Source organism: Panthera onca, chromosome D4, assembly GCF_046562875.1.
Source record: "Panthera onca isolate mPanOnc1 chromosome D4, mPanOnc1 haplotype 2, whole genome shotgun sequence".
Taxonomy (NCBI): Eukaryota; Metazoa; Chordata; class Mammalia; order Carnivora; family Felidae; genus Panthera; species Panthera onca.
The window spans coordinates 35092478-35112921 of NC_138351.1; the positions used below are offsets into that span (position 1 = coordinate 35092478).

Sequence of the window (20444 nt, forward strand, 5' to 3'; positions counted from 1 at the left end):
CGCACCTATTTTAAAGGATGTACAATTAATAACACCCCTTAATCCTCATCTTCTTGCTGTCTTTCCTTTACAAAAGAAAATTCCAGGCAGGCACATTTACAGCTTTTAGCAATTTTTAACTGGACACAATCTGACAGCTGAATTCATGAAACTGACCAGCTTGTCAATTTCACACTTTGAAAGTACAATAATAGCTGATAGCGTGAGGGTGAATTTTAAAAATCTGTCACAGAATTGCTAGCTCCATTGAAAAGCAAAGTACAGTACATAATTATGGGAGGTGGGAGGTAAGGACATTTTCTTTCTATGTCCATTTAGGGTGTCTATTTCAAGAATTCGGACATCTAGCATTTAACATTTATTCTATCTTTGTTAAGTCAATAAAATAATATCTATCTGTGGCATATAACACAGTATGCTTTCAAAATAAGTATAATATCTACTAAGCATTGTCCTGGATAGCCTCATATTAGCATCGTCAAGTTAGTATCATCTAAATATTCTTTTAAATCAGAATATTTCAAGTCTTGGTACATCACCTCGGTTCTACTCAAGTTGAGTAGTGGGTGTGCACACTTTCAAACAGGAAAGAATGGCCAAAATGATAAAAAGTATCAACGGTTGGACTAAGTCCCCATATGTGTGTTATTACAGGATGGTTGGAAGGAACACATCAAGGGGACAGGACCATGTCTGTAGCTCTGGAAGTCCTACAGTAAATCTATCTCAAGTCACAAGCAGTTACTAGTCTCTGAGAGGCTCAAAATGAGGGTGCTAAGCTCTGCCAGGTCAGTGCCACTATGTCTACAGGCATGTAAAAGAAAAAAAAAAAAAAACAAACTTTAAGAGATAATACAGAGAGAGTGATCCCTCCAGAATCTTCCTGGGTTCTTAAGGCACAAACTGTAGCTTGGTCTTGGGGGATCACTTCAAGAATTTTAGAAAACAGAGACATTCTGCAAGTCTGTACTGGGAGGGGAGCTGGAAACAATACAAGTAGATTGCGATAGTCCGGATTTTGGGGAATTGAACTACTATTCAGAATCCTAGAACACCCAATTAATGAAAGCCAATCTCATACTTACTGTTCAAGATTTTTTTTTTTTTAAGCATAAGAAACCTGACTTCATTTGTTAGTGCTTCTAATTGAAAACCAACCTGGCAGATAAACAATGCAAGTTCTCCACATGCCTACATAAAAGCTACAATCAATCGACAGAAAAGCAAAGAACCTTTGGTTTGTTGTGGCTTTCTTTTTAAATTGTTTCCTGCAACTTGGATTTTTCATTATAAATTCTGCGTCTCCTTCCCTACGGAATGAGTAAAAACAGCAGCTTCCCGTAGCAGAACTACAATCTTTGATTCTTGCCTTGGAAAGGTCTCCAAAACAATCCCCCTCCTCTATGGCAGCCTTGTAGACTTCGATTCCTGCTATTTCTCCTTCCCCCCACTAGTTCAGAGGAAAGAAAGAAAAAGAATTCGCCCCCTCACCATAACCAGCCCTCCTTAAAACAGTAATCACTGCCTCTTAAAAAAAAAAAGATACAGATATATACGGAGCAGAATCCCTGGGTAGGGTCGCCTTGCCCCACTGCTCCTCCATTTCCACAATACTCTGCCCACCCTAGGAGGAGAGAGCGGGGGTCCATCCAAACAAACACCCTCCATCTCTAGAATTTCCACTCTCCCTGGTCTGAGCTTTTACCCACAGGCAAGCCGTGCAGGGGAGGACCTCTGCCCAAGGAGGTTCAGAAGAGCAAACTGTGTGCGCTCCGGCTGCCGGGGCGCTGGGCTCGCGGACGCGGGAGTGGGAAGCTCCGGCCCGGGAGACGCGGGCTGCCGGAGCGGGGCTCTGGGGCAAGCCCCGAGCGCAGGGAGGGGAGGACACCGGGGGCGGGGGCGGGCCGGGTCACTCGGGGACTTACCTGGTCATGTTGGCTCCGGGCAGCCGCCGCCACCGCCTCCCGCGCCGCCACCAGCACTTTCCCCCAGCGCCTTCGCGCCCCGCCACGGCCGCGCAGCCCGCGCCTGCCCGAGCCGCCGCCTCTGGGCGGCCAATTTAATCCCGCGGAGCTGCGGCCGCCGCCGCGGGAGTCCCCCCAGTCGCTGCCGCCGCCCGGCCCTCGTACGGCCAGCCCAGTCCAGAGCGAGGAAGTGGAGGAGAGTCAGCGAGTGAGTCCAAAAACCCGAAATCCAGCATCCAAAGGAGCGCGTCCCCCCGCCCTCCCTCCACCCCTACCCCCTTCTTCTCCTCCTCCTCCTCCTCCTCCTCCTCCTCCTCCTCCTCCGCCTCCTCCTCCTCCTCCCGGGCCGTCCTCCTGGCCCTTGTGAGCCCGAGGCTTCCGCGGCGGTTTCTCCTCCTCCCGCTCCTCCTGCTCTCCCTGCGCTCGCTTCGCCGGCTGCTGCCGCCGCCGCTGTGTCTGCTCTCCCTCCTCCTCCTGCTCTTCCTCCTCCTCCCGCTCTTCGATGCTCCGCTGCTCGCGGCTGGGGGGTCCGGGGCCGGGTCTCCTCTCCCTCCGCTTCTCTCGTTTCCTCCTTCCTGCTGCTGCTTCTTTTAAAGAGGATTCTTTGGCCACAAATAGCAACTCGGCTGCCCCCCTCAGCGCCTCCCTCCCCTTCTTCTCTTCTTCCCCCCAAAAGTGAAGCGCACGCGAGAGGTAACCAGAAACTGAGGCCGGCGGGGAAAGAGGGGAAGCGGGGGAGAGGGGGTAAGGCGACGTCTGGAGACCGGCCCGAGTGGAGTCGGGAGCCAGGAGGTGGGATGGCCAGTCCAGCGCAGTCCTTGGACCTGGCCTGAACCTGGTGGTTACGGTTGGAGGCGAGGTGATTTGGTGGGGAAATTAAATCAAAAAGCTCAGGAAAGTGATTGGAAAAGCTTCCTTCTTTGTTTCCTTGTCTGAGTGATTTCTAAAATCCTCGTAACGTGCTGGGGATCCCACAGAATCGCGGTGCCCCGGCGCTGGGAGAGTGTGTGTGCGCGTTGCCAGTGCTAGAAGTGTGAGTGTGGGTGCGCCCAGGCGCAGGGAGAGCCGGGCCCGCTGCGCCCGCTGGCGAATTCCTGAATCTGGACCACTGACCCACTGAAAGGGCCGGGGAGCTGGACGAAGGAGGGGCAAACAGAAGAGCTGGGCGAAGGAGGCGCACCACACACACACACACACACACACACACACAGGAGGGGGTGGGGTGACGTCACTCTCCAGCATCCATCCACCAGGCCAGAAAAGACCCCCTCTAACAAATTCACTCTTCTCCTAAGAGATGCACACCCGGGTCCTTCCTGCTCTGTGTCCTGGTGCACTGGAGGAAAAAAAAAAAATACTGATCGCGCCCCCATTCAAAGCAGTTATAATAATACAAGGAGCGCTCCTTGATGAGACAGTTTGTGTCCGCCCCAGTTCACCTTGACAGTGTTATTCAGGGATGCTTGTAGGATCTACTTTAGAGTCAGAGAGGAAAGGAAGTATGGAATCAATCTTACTGTGACAACCTTTGTTTTGCTTCCATGCTACCCCCTTTTAGGATGTTGGAAATTCACTGCTCCCAGCTTGTCTGAAGAACACCTAAAACCCTCTCCCTAGACATGCACTCAGTTGTTCCGCTACACAAGCTTCATCTGTGAACCCTTCATCCACAGAACACACTGGGTGGATTGTTAGCTAACAGGCACATTTTAACCTTCGTCACTCCTCACAGGATCTCTAGCATGTGGACAAAGTCAATAGCTGGGAGCCACCTTTGGCAATTGGCCTACCAAAATTTTATTAGAAACTTGGTCAGAAAGGTTAAATAAAGTCAGGGCTTCCAACCCCTCCCTTGCTCATTCTGCGTTCAGGCCAGCACATACACAAAATACTTATGCCTGCAGGTTCAAGGCTGTTTTTGAAAGGGCAAAGGTAAGATGATCCAGCATCCTGACTGTTGCCTCCAGCTGCATGCTGTACTCCTGAAAGACACTGAAGGATTGGTCAGTAATCCTCAGCCTCTTTTGTGCTCCAAAAAGAAGTCACATATTTTTGCAGGAGCCTTTCTAAATTAAGTTCAGTTTTCCAGCATGTGAGGGGACAGGGCAGGAGGGATCGTTGTGGCCTGACTCTTCCTTGTACTTGTGTGTGTGTGTGGCCTGACTCTTCCTTGTACTTGTGTGTGTGTGTGTGTGTGTGTGTGTGTGTGTGGTCAGCCTTACAGTAAAACTTTACAAGAAATTCGTATCTGTGCAAGCTTATGGAGCAAGGTGTACCCTTCAGGCTTTTTGATGACATAAGGAACTGAGAGGCTGAGCAGGTGTGATGGACAACTGCCCCTGTGCCTTAAGGATGGATTCAGAAATCTGAGCAGGTGATTCTCACTCAAGGTGTAAACTGTAAACTGATTTGGCTTTCTCCTTGCCACATTCTCCTCCATAAACCGCGAGTCCCATTTTCATCTTGCAAAGTTGGATGTCAGAAGGACAAACAGAAAAGTTCTTAAAGCCCTAATAATCCTTTGCTGTTGCCTTTGGTGGAGAGATACACATCCCTCTGCCACATTTAAGAAGAGTTGACCAGGTTGTTTCAGCATCCCGCTCTTGATTTCAGCTCAGGTCGCGATCTCACAGTTTGTGGGATGGAGCAGCGTGGGGCTCTGTGCTGACAGTGAGGAGGCTGCTTGGGATTTTCTCTCTCCCTCTCTTGATGCCCCTCTCTCTCTCTCTCTCTCTCTCTCTCTGTCTCTCAAAATTAATAAATAAACTTAAAAAAGAGAGAGATGATCTGACCAGGTCTGACCTTATTTTAAAAGATCCCAGTTGGGAAGGCTGACTGCTGTCTAAGAGTGTACTCAAGGAAGTAACAATGTAACCTGCTGATAGCAAGTTAGACTACCTAGAGAACCTAGAGATGATCATGACTAAGGTGAGCAATCAGCAGGTAGCAAGGGGATCCAGAAAGAAGAGACAATCCAGACAGAGAACAATATAAGTAAGTGAGATTAGCCGGAGGACCATACTTTCCTGACACAATGAGGTCCTAGATGCTCATGTCCTACTATAACCAAATGTCTTGGAAAAAGAAGTGGCAGTGGGATAAGGCGACTAGCAAGTCCGAGCTATTTTTGTACAAGATCCAGCATTATTCAGGGCAACAATGCTGAGGAAGAGGAGATGGAAGAAACAAAGAAGCCAGACTTTCTGTGCACATCCTACAGAGGTGGGGTAAGACAGCTGCCTCATATACAAATATTAACACATTCACAACAGATTTGTAACAAAACAGCACTCTGTGGCATCTCCTATAACCTCTGGGAATGATTGCTGTTTGGAGATTTGAAATCAAAGAACATCAGAAGTGGGCTAATTATCTGTTGAAATCACCTAATTTTATAGGTAAGGAAACTGAGTCCCTGAGAGTTTAAGGTGATCCAACTATTTGGTGGCAGAAGCAGCCCCAAAATGCAGATATCATGACCCAGGGTTCCCCTGCCCCCAGCTCTTCCTAACTGCCCCTAGTTCTAGGTCAAACTGTTTTTCCCACTTATCTATGAGCAATAAATATAGATTGTTTTAAAACTATAAATACTTACATGAAGAGAAGTGAAGAAATAGGACTAGACATTTTCTTAGTTCCTTTCCACTCTAACATTCTGTTATGAATAGCATATAGGAACTTTGCTATAGCACAACCCCCTCTAGTGCATAATTCAGCACACAATGAGTATGAGTCTATTTTGGACCCCGTCCAAAGGAGTTAGTTCCTAGAAGTACTTGAAAGATTTTATTCTCATCTATAATGAAACATCCTAAAAAAGACTAAAAATAATCATAACAGCAATGATAGTAATCATTTGTTACTCTTGTATTATGTACTAAACATCATGCTATCCCACTGTTTACAAAAGGCACATTATGACCTTTCATGGGTCACAAATCCAGTAGGTCATAAACAACTTTTTAAGCAAAAGAAATGAAAGTAGGAAAGAAAAGAAAGAAGAGTGTGCTACATATACTAAATATTGTTCTGTAAAACTTATGTTTTGATCATGTGACTAGCAATTAAAAGTTTCGAAGACACTGCCTTGCCTCCAGTCTTAACAAGTGCCTTGCTAGTTAAGTATAATTAGCCCCATTGCACAAGTGAGGAAACAGGAATCCAGAGACTAATCTGGCCATGCTGACATAGCTGGCTTGTGGCCAAGCTAGAATTTTAAACCTATATCTGTTGACTTTCAATTTTGTGTTTTTACTTCTATTTCAATTACACATTATTAACCAAGGAATCAAATACTTGTTGTCGATGATATTTTCTTTGTGAGGGCCAGTTTTTTTTTTTTAATTTAATTTAGAATGGAGAAACATGACATAGGTTCAAGGGACATGTTCTGAAGATGGTGAAGAGTTTCATAAGGTACTGAAATGAATATCTGAGACCTCGTCGTATAGGTGCTAGTCATGTTTAATATAATTCACCAACTTGCTGCTAAATGCACAAATGGGATAATAATTTATGGTTTTAATCTTCAAATGACCATGAATCTCTACAAGTGTTAAAATGTTCATTTGAGAGAGTTTTCCCAGTTTAATTCATACAGCATTTTTCAGGAGCTTACTTCTTAGTCCAAATACAGAACTGGCAATTGAGAAAGGTAAAACAGATATTAAATATAGTCACAAAACAATATTTTGATTTCTTTGGGAACACAGGATCTTCAGTAATCAGACTATACCATAATTCCACCTACGTTGTAAAAAAGAAAGGAAGGCAGTTGTAACTTAGGTGCCATGCTACTTTTTATTCATATAATCCTATGCATTCTACCAGTAACATTGCACATTTAGGTGCTGTTATTGCCCTCCTTCAGATTGGGAAGCTCCTGCACAGAACTAGGAGGCAAATGAAATGAGAGTCTAATCCTGGTCTTTCTGATTCCACCAATCAAAGTCTCTTTACAAACAAGGGGGCTTCCAGGAGACAAAAAGCTGGTTAGAGATTCTGAGCCTTGCTATGCAAACATTCACATTTTTCTCCATGTGAAAGAAATGCACTGTCTTTTTCTCCAGGGCAGCATTTCTTGTTGCTGTCAGGCAGCACAGCACTGTTCTCTTAAAGAAAAGCAATCCACATCTTCCTCTAAAGACAGGCCTAGAAAAGCCAGGCCCTGCACCCTGACTCTGTTCAGTTCAGCTGCTGCATTTCCCCCTCACCTGCAGTGTGTAGAGGACGTTATGGTACGATGCTATTTTCCATTGGCTCTGCTACTGGAGATTACAGCATGTGACTGTGACAAATGGATATTCCCATTAAATTCTTTAGTAGAGTGGGGCATTCCATTAACCATTGGCACTATCCCAACCCAAGTGAAACATGAGTCATTTTTTTCCTGTGAGCAAGAAATGAAGGGGGAAAACAAAGGATATACTCTAATTACCTTTCTCTCTCTCTTTCTTTCTTTTTTGTTGCATGCATTATGATAGCCGTATATTACAATTATTTATAATTAATATACGACAAGCTGTCAGCTAAAATTTAACAGGTGATTTGTCAAGAAGTTCCATTAACTCATACATTAAGCAGTGGGTTTCAATATTCCCTAACAATAAAAGTGTGTTTTGGTTTTGTTGTCTTAAGTATATTGTGTTTAAATATTCAGAGGCCACCAATCTTTATATATTTGCAGCATCTTTTAAAAATACAACTATTGCTAACATAAATGGACACTCTATTAGTAATGCAAGGAATAAGCACATTTTTTGTCACTTTAACCTTTAAATGCTAATGTTTTCATTGACAAAAGTAACTGCTTAGTGTTTATTTTTAAGTTTTAAACTTTTGTGATTTTTAACACATTTTCCAAATGATGTCTTTGGTAGTAAAGGCAAAGCTGAACAAAGAGGAAAGTAATTGCGGTTACTTATGTTCCATTTAGAGTTTGTATCCTACACTAGAGAATTTCGAAATGAAGGAATATTTTAAAATACAGAAAAAGATTAAGAAGTCACCAGAAAGCCAGTAATTAATCACTCAATAAAGGGGAAATCTACAGAGACCAAAAACTGGTGAAGCAGGCTCCATTTTGCTGAATAGCAAAAGAATGGGGCACATGGTAGAAATGAATCACATATATTTCTTGGGAGGGATAGCAAGAGTCTTTGAACGAGGAAAAGCTTAGTTTCACTATCTACAGAATGTCAATGGCATGGGCTATACCCTGGAAATAAAGTTAAATTTTAAACTAAAATGTTATTATTATTGGTTCCGTGGCCAGCCAAAGTTCGTATTGTTTAAAAGAATAATAGGAAAAAAAGAGAGAGAGAGAATGATAAAAAAAGGAAAGCAGCATTTGTTTAAAATTTTATCACATGAGGTTGACTCTTATCTTTCAAGACTAGGACTTGCCACAGGATGTTAATGACTCCCAATCAACTACTGTAGAGGGTGTTGAATCTCCTTAATAAAAGAATGTGCTTCAAGATTCAATGGTTAGGATGAGGGGGGGGTGCGGGAAAGAAAAAGAAAGCAAGGGTAAAACCTGAAGCACAGCAGTTTTTCAAAGCTTCTAAGACTTCTGAGTCCACCAATCAAGTTCAGTTTTCACATTTTTAGCAAGAACGCCATAAAAAGTTGTGACTTCATTTCTAAAGGGTCTTTCAAATAGTTTCAGAAAATGATTTTCAGAAACTCAGAAGTGACATAGCACAAGTTGATTTCCGCATAATAGTAAGTATATCTCTTCACAGGCTGGGGATTATAAATGACCAGTGCAAAAAAAATGGTCCTGGTATCCTTGACAGGGATCTGTTACTAGCCCTCAACCTGCTTCCCAGATACTGCAAATGTCCCCAAGTGTAGCTGTGGATGCTTTTGCACATATTCAGGAGCAGTTTTCAAAGCAGTGAAGTTAGCAAAAACAAAAACATCACGACTACAACTTTTTCAGTCACTTTTGAAACTTTTCCCTGTCTTTGTCTTATTCATCTTTACTTACACTTTAATTACGGCACTTAACGATTTCTAGTGGGTGTTCATATTTAGGAAACGTTTCCTCTCCACCCTTTGAGAACAGATTGATGTCTGATTAGAAGCCCAAAACTCTCATCATAGTGCTTTAAACACTGTAGGTACTTCATAAATATTTGAGGAAGTAAAGGAAGGGAAGGGTGGAGATAGGGAGAAAGAGGAAATAAATTGGTTGTCAATTGCCCTTTTTATGTGAAATACCACTTTCTTTACAAACTTTATTGCAGTCCGCTAAACACAATGAATTTGTCCTGCCTCTGTTCTCCCATTCTTTCATTTTCTTATTTGGTATCTGCTTATATTTTTATTGCATATATTTGTGACCTATTAAGTCCTGAGCATGTCCACACTCTTTGTATGGCCATCAATAAGCACAGAACCTGGACCCTAAGGAGATCTCAAAAGATATCTGCTAAGTGAATCAATGGATGATAACATGGGGCTATTAACAATCTTTGACTTTGAGAAGCACAAAAGCAAATGAAGTCAAACAGTTGTTTTTCTCTGCCTTCCCCTTGGCAAAGAAACCAGTGGTCGGCCAGACACCTAGAAACAGTCCTGAAAAGGACACTTGGCACCCATCCTTTTTACTTTTTCCCTTCTATCAAAGGGACCTCCTACCTAGTGAGTCTCAGGCTCTAGGAAACATCCTACCTTGTACCAAGTGGAAGTCAGAAGGAACAAGGCACCTGCTTTGCTTTTCCATCTCGGAGCTGTGCTGCCCCAGAACAGGCTGTGTTCTAAGGGTTTGGATGTCATAACTGCTCAGTCTGGTCAGTTCTATACTGGGTGAAGAAGAGATGAGAAACTAGACCAGATGCTGAAAGCTGGAATGTTTTGTCTGCGATTCGATGCTTGTTGTGCCATCCATAACACACTTGCCTTTTGTTAAAGTCATATCTATACTTGTTTTTTCTCATTCTTTCCCTATGCCTCTGCCACAGGCCAAATCCCAGATTGCGAGACTATAAAATCTTTAAGAGAAAGACTGGGTCTTAATCTCTGTGCATACCTTGTACATCTGCAGAATGTCCTGTACAAGGAATACATGATAGAATGCTGTTTAATTGAATTTTCCAAAGTCTAATGTTTTCTTTAAAATTCATGGGAACTCTGTAGGGCACAAGCACATCCCAAGTTTCCCCATTTAATACATTCTATTATATTGTCCTCAGGGCGTATACTTGCACTTATCAGATCACATTTCCAAATGTTTCGACTGCCAAACCCCTAGAATGGAGGTTCACAACCTTGGCTGTACATTAGAATCATCTGGAAAACTTTTAAAACATATGCCCTGGGACAATGCATATGAGCTGAATTGGATTCTTTGGGAATGAGGTTCTAGCATATTTTTTTGAAAAGCTTCCTAAGTGATTCAAATGTTTAGCCAAGGTGGAGTAACCTTGCTTTACAGCTTTAGGAAGCATGATTTGAAAATCACTAGACTAGATTATTTCTAAAATATTTTCCAGCTTAGGGATTCTTTGTGAAAGCACTTTTATTTTATAAGTGAAAAAAAAATGACCTTTTGACTGGATTCCATTTTTAGGTAGTCACTACAAATGAAACACAGCCCAAATTTTATACACGAGGGCCGTGTTTTTAGCGTTTCCTTCTACTTGGCTTTCATGTGTGCCCATTCATCCCATTGGTCACTCATTCGGGCCTCCACTATGTGTGAGGCATGTCAACTCTGCACTATTAAGTGATTTGAAGAATGTAGGCTGCAAGCAGGGCACACATATTAAGGAAAACCCTTTCATCCAAATACAATACAAACATCCCCTAATGATTTTCATCCCCTGCAGTTCCATTCAAAGGGGAAGAAATGCCATCAACTGACTGAAATTCCAGCCACACCACCCCCAATAAATCTGTGATTAAAACAAAGAAAGAAAGGAGCAGAAAGATTGAAACTTGTCTTGGAAAACATTTGGGATTGAGTCTTGATGTTTGTGTGTTATTTTCAGAGTTAAATCAGAAATAACAGAAAACTACCACTTTGAGAGAGAAAGATGTTGCTCACACATTTTTGCTTAAGGAATTCATTTTCTTGAGAGGGAAGTTTTTCTTGGTGAACTCTAATAATAGAAAAACTATCAGCTATGTAAACTACACAACTTAGAGCAGCCTTCTTTTATTTCTCTAAGAGTTGCTAGCACCCCATACCTAATGCAAGGAATGCTCTCCATGCCATGTTATTCAATATGACCACTTGAGCAGCACTTTGCAGTTCACAGAGAATGTTGAAACACCTCTTTTAAGGCTCCTAATAATTCTTTGGATGGTAAACACCCAGTTTACACATGACCCAGACCCGTGAATTGATCTAGGGCTGAATCAGAACCTCTGGGCCAGTTATGGGGAGTCAGATTTTTTGGCAAAGCTTTTTAGGTACTTCTGAAAGCTGCAGTGATAACTCAGTTCAAATTCATTGATTTGCATTGTTCCTAGGAAAATAACCCAGTACAGCTGAGCAGTTTCTGGCACTTCTGAAGAGGCTAGTTCCCTTTTTCTAGGATTTGCCTTTTTTCTTCCATACTTTTCAAAAGGGGAAAAAAATCACAGGTGGCACTATTTTACCTAAATCTACAAGCTTTTTGATTCTGCTTTGCACAGCTGGCTCATTCTAACAGTTGCCCTCACTATGAAGGCACTCCTAGCTTCTGGCATTGGTGGCAGGACTTGAATCCTACCTACTCCCCTTCTGGCCGTAACTAAGGTCTTAACAGCCTATGGAGACCGCAGGCCTCCTTCAGCAGGCAGCTGTAATTACATGAAATTTGCTGGACATTGTAGTGCAAACCCAGCAGCCTGCTGGGACATTTCAGTCGTCTTCAGCCTTGTATTTGGGAACCAACTAGTTCTAGCTGTTATACTCAGGAAGAGAATTGCCATGAGCTACTAGTGTTGGTGTGTGTCTTTTGCCATCAGTTTTTTTTTCTTTAACTTAAAAGTAAAATGTTCTCAGTTAGCCACCCTGCCCCCCACCGTACATTATATTGGATCAGTGTAATATTACCTTGGAAATACCATCTCATATAAAACTCTGGGAAAAAGCCAAATAGACCCCTCAATAAACCTTTAGAGGAAAAGTATGCATTTCAAGAAAGGAGACAATGTTAGTTTTACCTTATAATTACTCCTAATCCACACAGAGACTGGGGAGAAGAGGATTTTGATTTTATGTCTGGAATGAAATACACTTGATTGGAAAGGAAGATGTGAGAGGGAAAAATCCTCAAAAATTAAAGGAAAAGGAAGTGTGTGTCAACCACCCCAATCTTCCCAATTCTCAAACTTTCCAAATTCCTTTGGTTCACCACCCCAACCTTAGTTATACTCCCTTGTTTAACAACCCTCCAGCTATTATGGTTACAGTTTCTGGGAAATTTGTCAAAAGAAGAAAGATTCCAAAGAGTTTGGTTTTTTTCTCTTGGGCAATAGAAAACCATGAGGGTCGTAAGATGCCAGCATGAAAACACACACACACAGACACACACACACACCACAATCTTTCCCTTTCCTTCTGGAATTCAGCAGCCCATGGTGTGCTGGTCCTTTTGGCCTTGAAGAAAACACTATGGGCAGGAGGGGGCAGAGATATACACAGACCATAGACTCCAACTCAGATATACTCCAATATAGATGACTACTGTAGTTTTATCCTCTGTTCTGATAGTGCCCAAAGTGCAAAGGATATTGGGAAAAATGGACACAAGGCAGTTTGCCATATCTTTGGGCATCTGAAAGGGTAGAAGAGCTTTATGCTTTTTATTGTCTGCATGCTAAGAAGAAAAGGCAGCCATCCCATTCAAAACCACTAGGTCCCCGCTCATTTCCTTCTATTTTGTCTTACACTGTTTAAACTCCCAAATAAGTACACATGTTGCTAGGTTCATAATTAAAGTATTGGCAATGTCTGTTCTCTTGCTTTTAATTCCACTTATATGAATGTTCCCATCACTCTTTTTAAAAGCCCTGGGCATATATTCAAAACATACAACCCAAACAAATAAACAGCATAACCTAAGCCAAACCCACCAATAACTGGACACTATCCCTGGTTTGGAAGGCCACCCTGAGAAATTACTTAATTCCAGTATATTCTGTGAATCAAAGCTCATAGAGCTGAAAATGGAAGTTTTCTGTTGGTACCTTATCACCAAAAAAAAGAGAGTGAGATATGAAAATAAGCCACGTAATCAGTTATTGGAGATTCAATGGAGTAAATTTCACTGTGAATGATATCCTTAGAAAACAGGATATTTAGTGAGGAGCAGAGTTCCTATGGGGAATTTTAGGGCAGGGTTAAACTTTGGTAGTATTCTTTGCAAGTGCTGAGAAAGAGTTTATATTTAGAGCTAAGTTCTTGATCTTATCTAATGATTGACTTTTCATGGCCTTTGGAATTAACTTTGATAGCAAAATTCCTGTCTGTCATTTACCCCTAAAGCTGACAGGATCACAGCATTGGAAGCTGCTATAAATGAGGCCATGATAAGAGTGAACACTTTACCAATGGGAAGGACTCCCACGCGTAGGAAAAAGAATAAATTTACTACAAACTCTTTTTTCCCTTGGTGCGGCCAAAAAAGAAATATGTCAACAAAATTCAAATTTTGGTGTGAAATTTCTCCAGTACAGAATTGACAGAACTGCCCAAATGCACTGTTTGGAGTAGTAAAGAAATAAGGATTTTTGGCAGTAATTCAGGCTGGCACCGTGGCCCTGAGGTGCTACTGAGAAGCAACATGTCCTCTGCAAGATGGCAACCTGTGGAAATCAGCAATGGCACAAATCGATCAACAGCCAGGGCCAAAAACTCTTGCTTCCGTTTCCTGACAGAACAAACCACTATAAAGTTGGCTCACAGCCCCAACAAAAACTAAAAGTTTATAACAAGTGGTACCACCTGTGCTTGTGTCTCAGCCTCCCCAAAATAATTTCCTCTCCTGGGTCTTCTAAGTGTGGCAAAGGGTGAGGAATGTGGCGGAGAGTCTGGGAAGAGGAAGAAGGTTCCAACGTGGAGCCTGCAGAGCAAGTGGATTAGCATCATTTGTGCTAGCAGAGAGATCAGTGACTCTTTCTCCTGTCCTCTGGAACAACTGTGTGTGATATGATCTCCCATCCCCTATCAAAAAAGGCTCTGTCTTCAGGAAAACAAAGACTTTTCAGCTCAGTGTTGTTCTCTCACATGATTGAGATTTCTTTTTAACAATGTTATATTATTACAACCTTTGTAAAGCTCCGGATAAGGAGGCTGTGTTAATAACACACAAAAAAAGAAAAGCAGTTTGTTTATAAAAGCTAGTGTTTTGACCATAATTATACTTTCCTCTGTCTTCTTGATGAATCAGGAATTTCTGAGCCAGGTATCTGCACAAAGCATGATAAAACTAGGTTCATCCAGGATGTGACCTACATTTATGTAAATCTTGTGGAAACAAAGTTCTGTTCTCCATCCCTTATTTTTTTTTTAATCTGTATTTATTTCTTTTTTATCTTTGATTTTCATGAAAACCGTCCAGGGACAGTCCACATTTTTCAGAAATAACAAATTTTTCAGTACAGGAGGCAGCATTTGCCAGTATAGCAACAAGAAACCAGCCAAGTTGCTTTGGAGGAGTTAAGCAAGTACATTTCAATAAGGACCCAAACAAACCTTGGCAACCAATCAGAAAAACAAGTCATCAATGCATTAAGGAAGCCCTCAAATATGAGTGCTGTCGGTGGAAAACAGAGTTACTCACCAACTGAAAATGTTTACTTGAAGTGAGAATTATTTTATGGAAAACCACTGTGAGTTTTGGAATACTTACAATCTGTTCAGATTGGTCACTGTGTACAATGTTCCTGCTGCAATATGCCCTGAGACTTCTAATCTGTCTGCCTAATGGAGCAGGTGGCGAGATTCTCTACTGAGCTGTTGGCTCCTGGAGGGCAGGAACCATGTCTTATTCATCTTGTATCTTGCACAGTACCCAACTCTTCAAAGGCAGTCGATAAATATTGAATGAATGAATCTTTATATACATGACCACACTCCCTGATCCCTAGCATAAAATATCAACACGCCATCTTCTCAATCCTATTGCCCTGCTTTACTTTTCCTTTGAGCAATTAATGCCAGCTGTCATGCTATGTGGTTGCTTTTATTATTTATTATTTCTTTTTTCCCCACCAGAATCTAAGTTCCCAGAGGGTAAATTGAACAGGTTTGATTAATTGGATAGCCCTAGTTCCTAAGGGGGTACCTAGTTATATAACAGGCAATTATAAATATGTGTTGACTTTTGAATGAATGAATGATGAATGATGAAAGAATGAATGACATTCTATTGTCTATTCTATTCTATTGTCTAATGTCCCTCTATTTTTCTTTCCTCTTCAGTTTCATCTATCTCATCTTTTTAAAAGTTTATTTATTTTGAGAGAGACAAGGAGACAGAGAGGCAGAGAATGAACAGAGGAGGGGCAGAGAGAGGGGTACAGAGGATCTGAAGTGGGTTCTGTGCTGACAGCGGACAGCTTGATGCAGGAGTTAAACCCATGAACTGTGAGACCTGTCTTGAGCCAAAGTCAGATGTTTAACTGACTGAGCCACCCAGGCACTTTCATCTATCTCATCTTAATAAGGCCAGAAAATTATACTATGAACATAAATATCTGTAAATAGTAACAAAACAGGGTTTCTTCATTACATAATGGCTTGTTCTGAATAATGGAAGGATAAGGAGACCAGGTCTTGCTGATCTCTGGCATAAGTGTCTACAAACCTGCCGATAAGTATGAGTGACAAGAAATGAGGATAAGAGGAAGGGGAGAAACAAAATATTCTCCTGTAGCAATCAGTGGTGGGTGGGCTCCCTATGAGCTGACCGGCTACCTCATGTAAATAGTAAAACACATTTGTGAACCATCTCCCAGATTCTAGTAATAAAAATATATGACTAGTTTCTTCATCATACTGGCTTTCATGTGCTTCCAGTCTTTGAGGAATAAAACTACATCTTCTCTAGATTTTCAGTTCCTTTAGAACATCACTTATAGCTTAGGGCAACATTTTAATAATATAATATAATATTTGTTTCCTTTGGACATTTCTGCATTGTCCTCATGTGTAAATGAATAACAATACCAACCCATTAATAAAATTCCCATTTTACCTCCCAGTTGAATGGTGGATAAAATCCCTGAGTGGGTGGCTCAGTGCCTTGCCTGTGACTTACATGTGGTTGGTCATTCTTCCAAATATAAGACTTTCAACAGCAAACTCCAGATATTATTTATTTCTTTTCAAATCAATGTGGAATAGGAATTTCTTTTTTTCCTTGTAGATGACTACAATATGTGATGTCAGTTGAACATACTTATTTTTGCAATTTCCCAATTTGGGTATCACCAAATGAAACTAGAATAAATAGGAAAGTGGCCTAGCTGCAGAGTCTAAGTCTGGAAAAAACAATGAGTAGGAAATGTCTGTCATCGGCCTTCTCATTCTTGCCCCTTTTCTCCACTCTAGGTCTCCTCTGAGCATCTCATTCTCTCCACCTTGATCCCAATGCCTTACGTACTCTGGATTGTCCAACCACTCAGCTGTCTTGCTCACTTAATAAATCTTGTCTCTTCCCTAATTTATTATAGTGGAAATTGCATGGGAGATGAGCGAATATAATCCCTAACTTTGTTAATAGCTGTGTGTAATGGGGTGAGCTGTAAAATTCCCCAGAGTCCTCATTTCTTTATCTGTAAAAACAGAGATAATAATATTTATTTCACAGAGCTATTGCACAGACTATATAAAATCATGCACTTGAAACTTCCACTCAGAGCCTATCTCCTGGAAAATGTTAGGATACAATGTCTAGATATTTGTTCTGATCTAAGTTGGTAATTCTAATGAAACTTTCAAAACAGAAAAATGGAGGACATTCTTCTAATGGATGGTGAGGGGATTCCTTCAGATGGAGCAAGGGTGGTATGGGGAGGAAGTGGAAGATTTAGGGCCATGATGACAGTTGGTCAGTCCCCAAGCTATACAACCATACATGGACACACAGAAAGTAGACACTTTTATGAAATGAAAAAAAAAATGAAGGTGAGGAAAAAAAAAAAAAAAAACTAAAGGTTTTTGGGATGAATATTTCAAGCATAAGGTGAACATCTCGAAGTATATTTTCTAAAGTGTGTAGCAAAGACAGGGAGTTGGTAGTTGTAAAATCAACAAATCTAGTTGTATGGATGCTAATGTATATTATTGTGTTTACTAATAAGTATTATCTCACTTCCTTAATGATATTTAACATCTGTAATGTATTGTGTTTTTACTGTGATCAGAAGAATAAGCTCAAGACTCAGAGTGGGCTGAACTCCTGGCTCAGCCATAAACAGATGACATTTTACATGTGCCTTAAGCTCTCTGAGCCTCACTGTCCTCATGAAAGGAGGACAAACATACACACTTTTTACAGGTGGTGTGAGACACATAGAGCACAGATTCTTGATGATGCTGATCCAGGGAATTAGCCAATCCTAAAGTCCTATCTCTGGATTTTTTTTGAGATAAGTATCCTCATGGTTTCAGTAACATTTTTGGTGGATTTCCTCTTGCTTGGAGCTCAAAGCATCTTAACTGGTACATCTCTTTTTTTCAATTCTTCAGTATGTGACCATATGCATAAGAGAACCAAACGCTGAACTGGCCTGATCTTGTGGCTTCCACCACATATGCTCTAATGTTCTTTACCTAACCCAAGAGAGCCTATGTGAATGTGAGTATGAGTGTGTGTGTGTGTGTGTCTGTGTGTGTGTGTGTATATGAGTTGCTATTTAAACAATTCACAAGACATAGCTGAAAAAATTCTGAGATTGGTTTTATTAACAATACACTTGAGGTATATATTGGGGAATAGTCATCAAACCAAATTAGGTGATTAAAAACTCATACTTTAAACATCAGTTTATCTTTCCCTTTAACCTCTGGAGATAGACCAAGAACCTGCTTTTCTGTGGGAAAAAATGTTATGAGTCCTGAAAACTCCTTATGCCTCTAAACCTCCTTTGTAATGTTCATGCACTCTAATATTACAGGATAATCATTTTACTGCAATATCCTCAGAAGAATTTGGAGGTTTGTCATTTCCTGGTTAAAGGTTTCATTATTTGCTTCTGGCAGAAACCTAGTCAGGAAGAATTCACTGGTTTATATTCTAAGTTAATACACTCTAATCATTTAGAAATTTACTTGCAAAAATAACTCAGCATATTTGTTGTTCTTTAAGGACTGTAGTAAAACTTCCCTGAGTAACTTGGTACACTTTGCAAATAAGGACTAGTTTTAAATACTTGAATGAAGGATGCAAGTATGTTTACACACATCTTTAAAAGCTACAAAGTTCAAGATCTCTGCTCATAGATGACCAGAGTCAATTATGTTCTAAATCTGTCCTTATTTTAAATGTTTCCTTCTTGTCTTTTTCTTTTACTACTCTGTTTCCCATTTTAAATAATTTGTATTAGTCAAAGTAGAAGACAGATAATCTGGACCTTCTTCCAAGAAGTCAAACAGAAAGAATCCAGGGTAACTTCTATGTCGAATTAAAGGTTCATTAGAACATTGCATAATCTACCTGAGGAGGTAAACATCGCATTTTTAGATGTTTTGAAAATTTTATGAGACATTGACATGTGGGGATTTTTATAGTGGCAGTTTATTTCTCTTGTTGTAAAGGATTTCAGAGCAAAAATAAATTAGCTTTTTAAATTAATATCTAGATAGATTAACATATTTTAATGAGCAAGCTATCTTTTATTATTTTGGTATTTTTTATGACTTTTTTCTGACAATAGGTCAAATTATAAAAATTTGCATTTGCATCTACTTATAAAATGATAGAAGTTTATCAGGAACAAAAACGCAAAGGAGTTTTCAGATCTCCATTAAACTTGACATTTTTTTCTAGTAACATTTGCCTAGAATGATAACCCGCAATGACATTTTATACTCACAGAGGAGACAGGCCAACAGATGAAGTTTCCAGGGGTCATTCTTTTGTCCTTTGCCCTTTAACATTTAAACACTGCAAACAAGTGTTTCTAACTCCTCTCAGATAATCCCATTCTCACTTTCTTAAATATGAAGCCTATGAAGGATGCTGGTTGGAAATAAAGGTGTCTATGGACAGAACCCCATGAAATATTGCCCATGGTCCACCTTGAAGTACCCTAGACAGAGGGTTAAATTCCTCCTTGACTATTGATACTATTCATCTTGTTGTTGTTGTTTCACTTTTAATGTTTATTTATTTATTTTTGAGAGGGAGAGAGTGTGAGCAGGGGAGGGGCAAAGAGAGAGTGTGAGAGAGGATCCCAAGCAGGCACAGCGAGCGAGGTGGGGCTCCAATTCAGGGGCTGTGAGATCGTGACCTGAACCAAAATCAGTGGTCAGACCCTTCACCGACTGAGCCACCCAGCCACCCCTGATACTCTTCATCTTAAAGGAAGTTGACAGTTTATATGATTAGCTTTGGAGATTGACCAGGTAGTCTGGAATTTAGTGCTTTGTGGTCACTTAAAGTGGTATATACTAATCATACTTGAGGAGAATAGTTAGCTTATATTGTAAGGTATTACTTGTTTTCAGGAAATCATCTGAAGGAGGTTTATGAAACATTGTGTCTCAGGGTCCCTAATAGCTGGATAACTTTATGAGATGGGACAGCAGTGGAATTTTTCCACTCTATGTCTTTCTGTGTAGTTCTTCATTTCAGGCACAGACAATACGTGGAAGGAAATAAAATGACCACTGTACCCAAAGATGGAAGAAGAACACTAAAGAAGTGTTGTAAATGTTTAAGAAGAAAAGAGAAATTATCTGATTTACTACTAATGTAATTCTCTGCACCTTATAATCCCTTGTAGGGTTCACAATGCAAGAAAGAATGGCCATAGCTGTGCCCTTGGTGACTCTAGGTAGATGCCTATCCTACATCTCCTCCAGGCCACTGTTGGTTGTACTTCTGTGTTTACTATGCTCCTCTGGTAAGTAACATAAACATGTCTGGTTTTGATGCAGAGTAATTTCCTTTACCCTAGGCAAGGATGGAATCAGAGGCCTAAGGTACCTACATTCAGAACTTCCTTAAAACAATGCATCTTTCTGTATTCCAGAAAGAGGCCTGTATCTCCAAGTGTCTACAGGAATTGCTATCCCTTCCTGGACTCATTATGGGTTCAGATAAATAAGATCTGTTATCCTCAAGATGGGTGAGTGGTAGGGAGGGAGAATGCCCTTCAAAGTTGTCTTGGATGTTCCTGTTTTATTTTTACAATAAATAAAAGTGCTGGGTGTGGCTGGTCCATGAATAGTGAACAAACAATGTGATCAGGTCTAGTAGGCTTGGCTCTGCATTCATTCCTTTGCTCACTCATACCTCCTTTTCATTCATT

At 40.9% G+C, this 20444-nt stretch overlaps 1 protein-coding gene and 1 long non-coding RNA gene across 34 annotated transcripts in view; one reads left to right on the forward strand and one right to left on the reverse strand.

Moving 5' to 3' along the window:
• The window catches only part of PTPRD (protein tyrosine phosphatase receptor type D), a 1372973-nt gene that overhangs the window by 523687 nt on the left and 828842 nt on the right, over positions 1-20444 (reverse strand). For 4 of the 33 annotated variants that reach the window (XM_081790892.1, XM_081790891.1, XM_081790890.1 and 1 more), the window contains exon 1: positions 1926-2249. The exons of 26 other annotated variants lie outside the window; for them this stretch is intronic. The gene's annotated coding sequence lies outside the window, so the exon portion shown is untranslated. Of the gene's footprint in view, positions 1-1925; positions 2250-20444 lie in introns of those variants that run through there. 3 more of the 33 variants (XM_081790893.1, XM_081790889.1, XM_081790894.1) reach the window with 2 other exon arrangements.
• On the forward strand, positions 2072-20036 carry LOC144614179 (uncharacterized). Its single transcript, XR_013551767.1, has 2 exons — positions 2072-2172; positions 19917-20036. It is a non-coding gene; the product is annotated as an uncharacterized LOC144614179 (long non-coding RNA).